Source organism: Melampsora larici-populina (assembly GCF_000204055.1).
Source record: "Melampsora larici-populina 98AG31 unplaced genomic scaffold MELLAscaffold_5, whole genome shotgun sequence".
Taxonomy (NCBI): Eukaryota; Fungi; Basidiomycota; class Pucciniomycetes; order Pucciniales; family Melampsoraceae; genus Melampsora; species Melampsora laricis-populina.
The window spans coordinates 2081165-2096105 of record NW_006768769.1 but is presented as its reverse complement, the minus strand read 5'-3'; positions in this window follow the sequence as shown (position 1 = coordinate 2096105).

Genomic DNA, 14941 nt, shown 5'->3' with positions numbered 1-14941 from the left:
AAATGAACCATTAGACATTATCATCAACAATCTATTTTCTTATATCTTATGGAAAAAAAAAGCCATTCAAACTAACCTTGACGGGCTCGCCATCAACATAAACAGCAGAGACATTAGGTTGATTGGTTTGAACAGGGGGGACGATATGGTGAGCACGGTCAAGGTGTCGTATCATTGATTTGGTAAAGCAAAACCAAATCATTATTCGCAGTGTAGCCAAAGGTGGCATGCCTAAATCCAGTGAGACCACTACCGTTGTAACCTATAAACAACAAAAGACTCAAATCAGGTCAGATTGGGTTGAGTAAACACGAGTTACCTTCAGGGGATTTTGAAAATAGTAATCACATTTCATTATATGTCAAAACTGTAGAACAGGGTGGAAAACAATATTGTTTGTAACCAATCCACCCAAGTCTGAAGGTATACATACTTGAACATTTGATGCAGTGGTACATTGCAACAATGCCACGTATAACTGACCATGTGAGAACACAGGCTTTGAAAGCAATACAACTACTCAATCCAAACTTTGTCCTTGACTCTTACTGATTGTCATACTAAATGCCGGCATTATCAGGAATTGATAGCGAGAAAAAGGTATAGGGCAAACTTTGTCACTGTCATGAGATAGCACAATTTTTGGTAAACTTATGGAGGTTCCTTTGAGCTTGCCAGTAAGAATCCTACATTGCAAAGCACTTCGTTTGACGTCTGTCACCAACAAACAAGTGCCATTACAAACCCCAACAGCCAAGTGTAGATTACGGAGGACCATGAAGGAAGCACCGACCCTGATATCAATCTTATGAGCTTGAAAACCTGGGAAGGAAGGTGTTTAATACATCGACTGTGACAGGATAAAAAAACTGCTTGTTCATAACATCTTTTGAGATAGATATACCACCATCATCCGGAAGTGATTCTATAACATGCTTGTTGAGCGCATTGACTGTCGCGCTCAAGGGAGTGATGATGAAGCGGTTTGAGTAGAGGTCGGTCAATTCTTGTCAATTACGAGTACGAATGAAATGGTTGATTCCACTGTACTCGGTATTCAATAAGTTGTCGTCAAAGTCAAAGCCTGGTGGCATAAGGGACACGTTGCAGTGCTCTGAAGTAATGGATTTGGTATGGTCTTGTTGGAAATCTCCTGAACCCAATCGTAATAACCATTTAGCAAATCTTAAATTGTTTGGGTTAGGGCGTTTAGAGTTACCTCCCAGTCAAATATTGATTGACAGGGCAAATTTCTCGGTGAGATCCCATAAGTAAGATGCCTTCAACGTTGCCTTCGCTAGTTCCATCAAAGTGGCACGGCGCACAATTGGCAAAGTCTGTCAGAAGTCACCGGCAAACAGAACAACCTTTCCACCAAACGGGAGGTTGATGCCGGTGCATTCCCTTAGGGATTGATCCATGCATTCAATTGCATGACGGTGATGCATAGCAACCTCATCCCAAACAATGAAACGGGCCAAAAGGAGAGCTTTACCATTGGAATCACCACATGAAAATGAACACACGGAGTCGGCGTAGATGGGAATCGGTGTCTTGAAAGCCGAGTGAGCCGTTTGGCCATTCAACAGTAATAAGGAAGAAATTCCAGCGGCTAATACTGATTTGAACGGAACGCCGTGGCCATTGCAGTAGTGCAATATGCAATCCAAAGCAAACGTTTTTCCGGTTCCGCCCGGCCCATCCAGGAAAGCTAGGTACAAATCATTATCTTCTATTGCACTACGTATTGCCGTGCACACTGACTTCTGTTCCAGTGTTAATAAATCAAACATAGATGCATACTTCCTCATACTTTCTTCAGGTCCAACAGAATCTTTGTGACCATTCCTGTCTTCATTTGGGAGTCAAAGCTGATACAATAAACCAGGGTCTATGGCCTAGAGACCGACACGTGACAGATTGGATTCCATTGAGATTAGAGTTTTTTCCAAGCCGTAAAGCGCAAAGTTATGTATCTGTTCCGCGGTTGGCTGCACCAGCGGATTCAGTTTCTCGATCAGGTGCTCGCAGTTGTCCGATAAATCATCAAGATGCTCTTCCCATAAGCTTGTTGGGTTAGCAGGATATGACACAAAATGATAGCAAGCATATGACAAAGTCGCCTTCCAGTCTTCCACGTCGCCGTCTCGGTTAAAGACTCATGGTAGTTGCGATTGTCAAGCAGAAGGCCCAGTTTGTCTGCCGCTTCTTGGTAAGTGTTGTAGAGTACTCCATCAATAGTACAGAGGTAAGCGAAAGAAGTAAGGCCAGGAATGTGTGCCAACAAGAGTTGCAAATAATAAACGTCACCACGTTTAACATTCACAGCCCCCAATCACAAGTGACTGGCAGCCCAGTACATCCGATGACCTCAACCTTTTTTTGGTTTTTTTTCAGTTTTTTTTGAAGATGTTTTCAATATGCTATTTACCATATCTTAACCGGATATCATAGAGATCTTGTCCAGTCATCAGAAATATCCTGATCAGTTACCGGCAAGATCTCAACAGAGTGTTGAACAAGTGTTTGACAGCTATGGAAGCTCCACATCCATAACTATCACATTTTTTTTGAGAGTGATCCACTCATCAGAGTAGCTCTGGAATGTCAGGCCAAGGTGACACCCTTGATGGAAACACCCAAATCACTTCAACTGGCCGCCAACTTTCTGCACGTAAACACAGAAATCAGTGCATGTCTCCATTTCAATATCTGACCTATAAAGATTGCTCCCATGACTAGAACAGCAGGGCGGGTTGTTACTTCTACAAGTGCCTGCTGCTGGGAAGGGCTTGGCAGCTGAAAAGGAGAAGATGGAGTTTGATCGGCGTCAGTACAATACTCGACTATCACCACCTCCTCCTCCTAGCCCACCTTGCAGCCAGCAAGCAGAGACATCTGAGATGCGCCCCCCGCGCAGCCGCCGATCACACCATTCTCATGACACTAGATCAGCAGCACCGTCAGATCTTCATAATTTACCATCATCTTCAGGTGGATCTGACCGCACCATCAAAGGAAAGAAGCGAGCAAGAGTGGAAAGATCTCCAACACCCCCACCACCTGTACCCGCTAATGTGCCATCAGTCACCCCCTACGAACTGGATCTGCTTCAGCACTGTCTTGAACATGCCATTGCCCCCTCTTGAACCACTCGACCTAAGCCTAACTTTGGAATGGCCAGTGCTGGTACCCCCAAAGCAGCCTAATGGCAATATCTATTTAAAGTCTATATAGTACTTGCTTGGGTACCTCACTTCAGCTCTGGAGAGGCTGGAGACACCTCTGCCAAAATACTTGACTGCCTCCTGCAGCTCATTCAAATTGATAACATATGTACTTTGCGATCTTTCAAACATGGTGACGGAGAGAAGCACCAAGCAAGCCTTGGAGATGGATGGCCCCATATGATGAAAAAGCCCAATTTGCATTTTGCTGAACACATAGGCTCCATCTCAACACTTCTTGGGCCGCCTGCTTATATGGCTAGCTGGGCAGGCGAGCGGATCATTGGTAGCCTAGTTGGAGCACGTAAAAATGGAAAGAAGGGTATGTCTTTATCTCAAAATCGGGCCTATCCAAACTCGGCTGAACTTATTTTTCCATGACTAGAACGGCAGGGCGAGTCGTTACTTCAGCACTATTCCAGACGTAGCTTCTTTCAAGCCATGATCAATAACAATCACACCGCCTTCAAGAATGATCCTATTATTGGAGAATACCTCTTAAGAAAGCGACAGACATTGTGGAAAGAAAGACAACTCAGTCCTATTGGCTTTGAGACCCTTAGAAAGAATGGTCATGTAGGGGCAGAGTACACTGCACGCTCAACATTTGATGTGACCACAAGGATCCTCATTTCAACCAAGCCACATAGTACTCACAAGAAGACACCTGGAAATAGCTACATCTCATATTTCCACAACTCATGCAAAAGGAAGGGCTGTATCACGGATATTATGATCAAGCTCCCCAATTCTGAACATCCACTCCTTGTTGTCAATTCATTGTTACCTCTTTCTGATGATGACAAACACAAAAGTCTGTACTATTCTTTGCCAGACTTGCTGAATGCCTCAGTGCTATATGACAAGCATGGAGGATATCATGTCATTGAGTGCGACAAGGTCATTGGGCAGCTAGTTGTCATCAAGAACAAAAAAGGTACTTTTGATATTCAAAGCGAAACACTCTCAACAGTTGAATTGATGAATCTGGTGAGTTTCAAATTGATTGGGATTTTGGATTTTGACTGACTTTTCTGGTTTGACCAGGGATTTGTGCAAGGTGGAGATGAGGATGATGGCATGGATATGGATGGATGATTGCTGCTGAACGGTCATGGGATGATGTAAATTGTCTGACCCAATTGTGCTTGGGTATCCTTTCTGTTTGAACACTCTTGATTTGTAGATGATGCCAATTTGTATCTAAAATCTTGAGAGGCATTCTATCTGGACTTCACCAGTGCTGCTGGAAAGGACACATATGGTGAATAGAATCTGTCAGCTCATTGTGACTCATATATATTCGAGATCAGGTTAACAACTTGTGGAGATCTGGTCCATGCCTGGTCAAGGACATTATAATGACCGGTCAAGATATACCTGATTACTGGTCAAGCAAAAACTTGTCAAAGACTGTGGGATAAAATCTCAACAACCAATTCGAAACAAAGTAATAACATATTACAAACATGTTGAGGTTGCCGGGAGGTACTCATGGGCTGCCAGTCACTTGTGATTGGGGGCTGTGATTTGCAAAATATACACGTCCTATTGAAATGAGGCTATTCTGGCAAGGTGTTAATTTTCTTTCTTTTTTGTTCCAACAAAAATGATGCGGAACCTGATGATATTTGATTGATCTAATGGTTGCATTACTAAATGGTAGTTGGACATTCTCACGACACAGCCGGAAAAATTCGGTCAAAGTCGTACGCTCCGCTTGCCCAGTCTCAATAGACCTCCTCAAACCGTTTTCGTCCATAAAATAAACCGTTTGGCTATCCTCCAGGTGCAAACTGAGACGTTGAACAGGGGGGAATCTTCCCGAAATCTTGTACATCAATAAACACCATATTGCTGTGACAAATTCCAGTCAGTAAATGAGAGAAAACAACAAGTGATATAGGAATAACCTTCTGGTGCGCTCAAGAATTGTGTATTGACATAAGCCTTTATTTCGTCCTTGTTTTCTTCATCCTCCACTTGAGCTGCTGTTCTGTTGTGGCCCTTCAGGATATACTTAAACAGGTACTTGATTGCTCTTATACTACCCGTGATCTTGACATTGATGTGACACTTGTACTTGAGCAAGAGGAACCTATTGTGTGGAACTACACTACCATTATCAAACCTATCTTGACCTTTCTGAAAGTAGATACCATTGTTGGGCCGTTCGTAAGTTGGATAAGAATTTTTGGTGAGGGTGGTTCGGTGACAAAATGGTCTTGGGTACCCTAATTTGCACTCAGAACCAGTCCAACACTTGTAATTTTCACAAGGACCATGTAGCATGTTGTTAGTGACCAACTCAAACAATTCAGGCTCCAAGAAGGGATGAGGAAGCTGTGCTGAAATCAAACAATTGATCTGTTTAGTGGTTTCTGGTCGTGTATTGGGTGTCAAGAACAGTATGAGGTGAGCATGGGGCAATCCTCTTTTCTGAAATTCAATGGTATACACCCATGCCACACACTTGCCCAAGCGTTCACGTTTGGTAACATCTTCAAGCATACTATAAAACCTGTAGTAAAAAGCTCGAGCGACGAGATCAGGGAAATCAGCTGGGGTTTGTTGATCCTCTAATGCGTCCAATATTTCAGGCCATTCGGGGTTGGCGGTCATGGTAATGAACAAGCTTGGATTACCAAATTCCGCAACAAGGGTCATTGCGTCCTGGTAGAGCTGCTGCATATTCCTGGGTCCACCAATAAAAGAGTAAGGTAATACCATTGTCCAACGCTTCAACAGCTCCACTATATACTTCGGCACATATTTCTTTTTGATGAAATCACAAGTATTGTAAAAGAGAATGATCTACACAAACATACATATCTACAGCAAACTCTTGGAATAGCCGACCAGATGCAAGGATTACAGAATATTCAGGACGTCAAAACAGCAAGTATGCAAACCATTGCAAGTTGGTTACTTTGCCACCACCATCTGAATCATGTAACAAAACAATGGTGAAGAATTAGGGCGCAGTACATAGACTTTGTGAGCTAGAGGCAAAAATTACATACTTGCAACCGTTGGGTTGGAATAAACCTCATGCCACATCTGGGACCGATGGAGGACAATAATGGGTACCTCAATGCGAAGTATGCAGTGTGAAGCTCAGAAATAGTCTGTATCTTGCCAGTTTTTTGTTGGAGAACAATATCACGTTGGCGAGCTCCAACCTGCCCATCACCTTCAATGATTGCAGCAACTTCATTGCAAGTTGGCTTGTTGTATCTACGATGATCAGTGCCAGGCGCGAGGACTGTCTTGATACATAACGTCCTTGGTCATTTGTCTTGTTTGTTACAAATTTCTGCCGCTGATTTGACAGATTGAGCATATCGGTTGTGAAGATACATGAAACATTGGAACATGTAGACAATTTCGGGGTCTATATCACAACCGCTCCGACGGACTCGCAGGTCAGCTTCATCAGGTCCACCACCACCATAAATAAAAATTTGAGCAAAACCAAGTTCGTTTCCGTCAGGGGGTATGAGAGACCCAATTTTGTGAGTAAGTTCACCGGTTATGCGGAAGGTATATAAGCCTGGTTGGCCCATAACATGATCATCGTAATTAACACCAAGCGATGTGAAGGACAGTGCATTGTTGTATTTCTGAATTTGATCACAAAATTTGCGTGATCCTGTGACAAGCAATGTATGAGATTAACAGGTCTCAAATTAGAATAAATGCCAAGCTTATGTGCGTCACTGCCTCGCAACAAATCGCGAAAGAACCTGGGTATCTGTTCCCCTACATCTAAACGAAAGTACCGCAATGGCAGGTAAACTTTCCCATGTCCGCAGCAGTTGAGGTAAGAGGTATTAATAAGCTTCTTGTCCTTCTGACGCCGCTCGTGAGGCCATCTGAAGGCACCACAACCCGTACATTGGTCGTCAGGTGGACCAATGTTCAGAGGTATTTCATAGGAAAAACGATGTAATATATTAACTTCTGTACTGTAACCCTCAGAAGGGATTGCAGGCCCCTTGGGACGATGCCTGGCAGCCATATTTTGAAAAAAGAGAGTTAGGTGAGGACTACAGTTGTACTACAAGTAAAAATTTGTTTCATGAATGATTTGATATCTAAAATAGCATGGCAAAAAACTCAACAGGACACAGGTAGGAGATGTAGCATGAACTCCTTGAAAAGGACTGCCAGATGGCAGCAATTCACGGATGATCACTGCTCCGTCTGTTACAGTATGACTACCGTGCATTGTAATGCGCGGTACATCAAATTCGCGGGATCGTTCATGAAACCATGGAAGCCATTCCGCAATGGTTGATGCGGACGGTGAAATCTCTAACAATCAAATTCATGCGCAAAGAGAGATAAATAAGGTATCAGCTATTGGACCACAGGCCATGTTGAACATTACAAATGGCAAGACATCATGGAACGGCTGTCATTGTTGGACGTGAGTATGAATACGTTTTCACATACATATGTTGTTCACATCAGAAGTTATATGTTCCAATGACGTAGTCGGGGGTTGTTTATCCATTCCAAAGTTAGCTGAAAGTTCAATATGGCAAGTTGTTGATTATTTCAGACAGGCTGTCTGTTCTTGATTATCAATGTGCGGAGCATTCATAATGATCGGGACAGCGTATCATCAATTGGGAATACGAATCGCTGACACAAAATTCAAACACATGGACACATGATTGTATATGTGGTTATCCAAGTATCACCTTAACGGACTGTTGAATATATGTGGGGAGCAGAAGAGTCCAAATTTCTCCACAGAAATACACAGCAATGAGCCATCCACCAACGTTTGAAAACAAAAGGCAGGTATGTTAGGGCAGGCCATCAGTAGGTGTGACACACTACAGTGGTCTGTCAATTCCTTCAACAACATAAGCAAGCTTGATGCAGGTGCCCGTTGTGGCAATGATAAAGAAAGGCAGCAAGATTCGAATGAATGCGGAAGTAGTCATATGTAAAGGACCTTCCAAATGATCAAATACGTATACATGGAGTATACAGTAGTATTGATGACAGAATAGAAGTCCGACCCAATGGGAAGCCCAAGGTGTGGGTATGACTTACTGAAATAAACCATCTTCATGTACCGCCTATCTTCAGCTTAGTATCTAATATGTATCATGACTTTGTCCTGCACTATGTTGCCACAGATGATATGCCACATCTCATCAATTGCACATTTACATAACCAGACATTATTAGCGTGTAAGTATTATATATATTATATGGTTCATGTATTGCTAAAAATATTATCTGTATGTTCAGGGGACAATTTCAGCTCATCATGAGTACACCACACCTACATTGACCTAATGCACTGAGCTTTGGGGGTTCACAAATGCAGCGAGTGAGATGACGTAACTACGTGATCCAGCTTTGATGCACAGATTTTGCGCAGAATTTACATTGATGAATACCAGCCAAGTGTACACTTATCACAAGTACTCAGCTGTTAAAACCATCATATGTCTTTGTACAGTCAATCAATAGGAGAATGCCCAAAGCCTGCAACGGTATTCCGCAGTCCATTACAGAGGACGGGGCCAGTTGTTGATACTAGAGACCACGAGACGCATTGAGCATCAGGGCCGGGGCAGTACCCAAGAGGTGAGTGGTGATATATGCAATATATTAAAAGTGAAAATTTTCACTTCCACTTTTATACTCACCTCTTCTTAGCTCTAGTATCACAATTCCTTGATTGAGTTGTTTACAACTCTTGCTCATCTTTCTTTTTCTTTTTTCAAAATCTTTCAAGTTAAAAGGCTCTTTCTTATTTAGAGTTGCGAATGGTGAATGAACAAGGTGGGATTTTTTTTTTCACTTTATACAAAAGTTATCACTCAAAATTAGCAGCGAAGCAAGCTCAAGAAAGAAAGGAAGCGCAAGTGGAGAAAGAAAGATTACAAGCTGAACAAAGAGCGAAGAGAGCGGCCTTGAGAGGAGTTTTAATTCATCAAAACAAAATGCCTCAGCAGAGTGGAAATCAGCCGGAAATGAAGCAACACGGGGAAGAAGAGCAAATCTTTGATGAAGAAGAAAATGAAGAATTTGACTATTATGAAGAGGATGACAAAGGTAACCTGGTAAACAATTGTGATAGCAGAGAAGAAGAAAACCGGGTGAATGAAGAAGAGGAAAAGAAGAAGAAAATTTTGAAAATTAAGTTTAACAGGAAGTCCCCGGTACACAATCAAGGTGATCAAGAAAGTGGTGAGGAGTCAAGTTCAACAGAAAATCTAATAGATAAAAGAAATGGTACATTAGTTTTAGATCGTCTTGAATCAACCCTTCACGGCAGCCGTAGGCGCCGGGTTAATCCATCGTTGAGATGTGATCAGAGTCCTATGGTTGGGGAAACCTACTGGGATGCTTCTGATGATCAAAGGAAGGGCTGCTGTAGGCGCCTGAAAGAATAGATTGCTTGATAACCCTTGAAGGGTGTGTTGTTGTGATGAGGAGTAACTAACATGAACGTGTTATGTTTGATTTTTGTGGGTGAATAACCAGTGTCAGCGACGGATAAGTCAAAACCTAAAGACAAACATTCGAAAAGAATGGAGATCTGGGATGAGCTGTCTAAAGCAATTAATGGAGGCACGAGTAAGGAAGTCAAAAGACTTACTGAAAAGCTGAATAAGGAGTTGGAGTCATCAAACTCAAAAGAGGAAAAATCCAAGCGTACGAATCATTCCCCTATGTTTGAGTGAAAGAAAGAGAAGTTTGCATTCCTAATGAAGGTTGTTAAAATCTTGGTAATACCAGATTCGAAGAAGAAAGACAAGAAATTAGTGCAAACTAAGGGTGATAAGAGGAAGGGGAGGATAGCTGAAGATGATGAGGATTTGGAAGCCTCGGAAGGCGGAAAGAAGAAGAGAAGAAAGAAAAGGAAAAGAAGGGACTCACCGGTTTCTTCCTCATCATCGTTGGATTCAGATTCCTCTTCAAAATCAAATCAGGCCAAGTCTTCTGGTTCTTCGTCCTCATCGGACAAGGATAGTGACTCTTCAAATAGTAAGGGAAAGAAGAAGAAGTTGAATTCTAAAAAGAAGAAACCTAAATCACATGATCTACCTTCCTTGCTGAAAAAGTGCAGTAAAGCGTTTAAGGAGCTTAAGGACTATGTTCCGATTACGATTTTTGATAGAGCTTATTTAGATCTTTATCACACTACTACAGTTGGTTCGAAGAAGAAGAAGCTAAAGTTGAAGATATCAGAGGTCGAAATGGAGAGACAGCTCTTGTTTGGTGATTTTATTGAAATGTGTGACCTGGAAGCCAGATATGCAAGGGAATTATACAAATTACCTGAGTATGCAGATTACGTAGATGAACACAAGGTTATTGTTACGGAACTGAAGAGAAAATTTAATTGCTGGGTGGTTGCGTTAAGATATCACTTAACTATTTCAAACTTTATTTTTAGACCTAGGACTTCAGAAGAGGATGTAGTGTACCTGCCGGATGGTAAGGATGATGAGGTTGTGGAAACAGTAAGATGGGAAATGGAGCTGGCTGGTGATTTGATGTATATGGATAACCCATATGCGCCGGGACATCCTAAACATGGATTTAATTTCAAGTTGGGAAAACCAGTAGCGAACTCAGGAACTGTCTTAGTAGTGTTGAATTTGGCTAAGGTCTTGGAGGCGGCAAATCAAGGAGAGTCGAGTAATCAAACACATTCGAATGCTGGGAATTTTGAGGGAAAAGAGGTGGTATCAGAAAATTTGATGCTGGAAAAAGACCAAATGGTAACTTTAAGACGAACCGGAACTTTTATCATCAATTCCCAAGTAACTTTAGGAGTAATAATCAATTTAAGAGCGGCCAACATTTTGGATTTCCTGTACAACAGTTTGCTTCATACCCAGTGAATAATCAAGTGATGGACCCCCAACTGTTACAAACGAATAATTTTGGTAATGGTGGTAATGCTGATAATCATCAAAATCAATCGTATCAGCATAATAACAATAACACCTATAAGAGTTACCAGAATAAGAATGGGGGAGGGAATACAAACAATAGGTTAGTTGTTTGAAAACTCATGATAATGAGTGTATGAAAAAGGAAGATTTTACTGACTGTGAAAATCCTTAATTAATTGTTGATTACGATCCATCGGAAATGGGGTTCCTTTTTTTGTTGAAATTTTTTTTGTTGAAATTGTTCTTGGGGAATGTTTGTTGTTGGCGGATTTCTTATATCTCTTTGTCGGATTTGTATAATGGTACACATAGAAATAAAGATTAATTTGTCATGAGATGGTTTGAGTTATAATGATGAAATGTCTAAAAGATGGAGAAGTAATGAACATATATGAATTCCTTTTGTTTTGAATGTTTTGTTTGAAACAGAGTAGTGAGCAATTAAGAGTTGATACTTTAACGAGAGAAGAAGTCATACCTGAGGCACAGAGGGTGGAACAGACGGAAGAGATAGGAGGAAATTCTTCAAGTGATGAGGAATCAGAAGAGGAACGACCGGAGCCCCCGCCTTTGTGGACGAGGAAGATAATAGCAATCTCAGTAAAGGATAGTTGGCCGCAAGCTGTGAAGAGCAATATGAAGATTAGTGAATGGAAAGAATTAATGATGGAGGCAGGCTTAGAGAAGGATATACCTTATGTGATTAATGGATTTACTGAGGGATTTTGTTTAGTGATTCCTGAGCACAAATTAGGAGATAGAAAGTGGTTCACTCCCCCAAATCATAAATCGGCGTTATTGGCAAAGTCACAAATTGAGAAAACGATTAGAAGTGATGCGGAAGCTGGAAGGCTGGCGGGTCCGTTTACGCATGAAGAGTTGTACAAGAAATTTGGCTTTTTCAGATCGAATCCGATGGGGATTGCGGTCAATGGTGATGGGTCCATTAGGTTAATCAATGATCTTTCGTACCCGAAAGATGATAAGGAAATCCCATTAGGTAATTCCTTTGTAGATAAACATAACTTTGACACTCACTGGGATGATCTAAACGTTGTAGCAAAATCTTTGGTAGAAAACCCTCGAGAATGGTTATTTGCAATTTTTGATTGGAAGAAGGCGTTTTGACAGCTACCTAATCATCCAAGCCAGAGAAGATTTTTAGTCATCATGGACTTTGAAGGTAGACTTTGGGTGGACTTAGCAGTCGGATTTGGTGGTGTAGCTTGTTGTGGAGTTTTTGGAGCGCCGGCACATGTCTGGAAATTGATAATGGAGAAAATCTTTAATTTACCCCAAATCTTCAGGTGGGTAGATGATAACATGTTGCTGAAAAGACCCGGGCAAAGTGTTTCATTAGAAGACGTAACATTGTTAAGCAATTCTTTAGGAGTATTAACAAACCCAGCAAAGAATTTTGAATTTAAAATGGAGCAAAGATATGTAGGCTTCGTGGGGAATGGAAAGGAGCACACAGTACAATTACCTGATGATAAGTTGAAACAAAGGAGAGATCAGATTGATGAATTTCTTAAGGAAGGTGGTCTATGGTCGTATGAGCAGGTGGAAAGCTTTTTAGGCAGGTTGGTACATACAGTGAATATTGTACCACACATGAAGGCGTACTGGAGGTCCTTTTATTGGTGGTTGAAAAGTTGGATAAATACGTCAGCGTTGAGGTCAATTCCGGAAGGAGTAAGAGTAGATCTGCAGGAATGGAAAGTATGTTTAGAAGAATTTAATGCGAGACCATTGATTCCCAAGAGGAATCCTATTGATGTGTCTTGGGTAGGAGATGCATCATCATCATTTGGTATGGGTGTCTTGATTGGACAGAATTGGGCTTTGTTTGAATTTGTGAAGGGTTGGCAAACATTTGAGTTGAATGAAGGGAAGCGTACTATAGCCTGGGCCAAAACGGTGGCTATTAGACTAGGACTATTAGTTTTGGAAAAAGTACAAGCTATCGCAGGTACGTGAAACAACTTACATCTAGTTGAGAGAAGAGAATTGGGTGACTAAGGTTGTTTTGGTTGTTTTAGGTAAAACTTTGGTTGTCTGGACTGATAACACAACTACTGAGTCAACTGTAAAGAAACAAAAATCAAAGGATATGTTAGTTAATGAAGAGTGGAAGCTAATACAACAGTTGTTGACTCACCTGGCTTGTGATATTGTTGCGAGACATGTGACATCAAAAACTAATGAAGCTGATGGACTATCTAGAGGTATACTAGATGACGATTTATTTTGGTATAACGAGGTGAAGATTAAGATACCAGCAGACCTATCGAGAATTTTAAAGCAAGTGACATTAAAACATCATGACAAGAAAGTCGGTCAATAAAATGGACAAGAAAGGAAGATTATTGAAGTTAGAATCCAACAAAAAGAAAACATTGAAACCATTTGGAACTTTTAGGAAGGATGCTTACGGAATTGACAGTACGGAGGAGGATGAAGTGAAAATGCATTACCTTAAAGGAGTGTGGGTTGATGGAACCTTGAAGAGTTATAATTTGGGAATTGTTAAATTGCACCGTTTCACGTCGCTGAAGAAAATTGAGAAAAAGGATCTATTACCGATTGATGCTAGAGTTTTGAAGAGATTTGTGGTATGGGCTTCAAAGAGGGACATAGAAAGTGCAATAGATGATGAATCGGTCCGGGTAAATACACTTAAATCATATTTGGCGGGTATAAAAGCTTGGCAAATATTTCACGGAGTGGACTACCCTTATAAGGAGGACTTAGCGGTTAAGGCACTTCTGAAGGAAACGAAGAAAATTGAAGCAGGCTATAAAGAAATTGATCAGAAAAGGCCGCCAGTGCTGGTTTCGGATATGGTGATTTTGTTGGAGGAGCTACCTAAACGAGGCGAAGAAGGTTGGGCGTTACTAGCAGTGGCAATGTTGGTGTTTTGAGGGGTTTCTCGATTAGGAGAGTTGGTTTTGGATGACCCCAACAAGGTGGTTCCACAGTGGCAGGATGTCTTGTGGTCAGAGGACGGGTTGATGGTTTGAATAGTTCTTCATAATGCAAAAATGGCAGCTCCGGGAGAAATCAAGCACATAGTAATCAATAGGCAACAGTCTTTGCTAGATCCAGTTAGGACCCTGGAGAAGTGGAAGTCGATGGGTTTGAAGAAACCATCCAACGAGATCTTTATGCTAAGGAAGGAAGGTGTGAAAAAGCAAATGAGCAAGAAGAAAATAATTGAAACTTTGAGAGAAATATGGAATGAAAGAAGATCGAAAAGGAAACAGCTATTGTATGGACATTCTTCTAGAATTGGTGGTGCATCCTTGAGATGGAACTTAGGAGCAAGCCGTGAGGAGATTAAAGAGATTGGAAGATGCACATCGGATGCATATAAAATTTACTTAAGAAAGTTTTCGGATAGAGAATTAGAGACAACAAAACAATTACTAAAGGATTTAAGGGAAGGGTATTGATTGAGACAGATCGAGGAGGTGGAAGTTTGAGTGATGGGGTAATCTCGGATAAAATTTATGTTGTTGGGGGTGAATACCATCCTGTACAGTTTGGAATAAGAGATGAAGAGCCCTGGGTGTTTAGACGGATCCTGTTCTATTTTGAATTGCTTGGAGATTTGTTATTAAACTTTAATTCCATGTACAACGAGAGTATGAATGGTTTGATAGAGTTTGAGACGTGGGTATTTTAAAGTTACTTCTAAATTGAAAAGCCTAAGTTCAATTTGTTATTAGTTGGAGCTTCTTAGGTGAAGTTTACTGTAAGATCTGCGGTAGATCA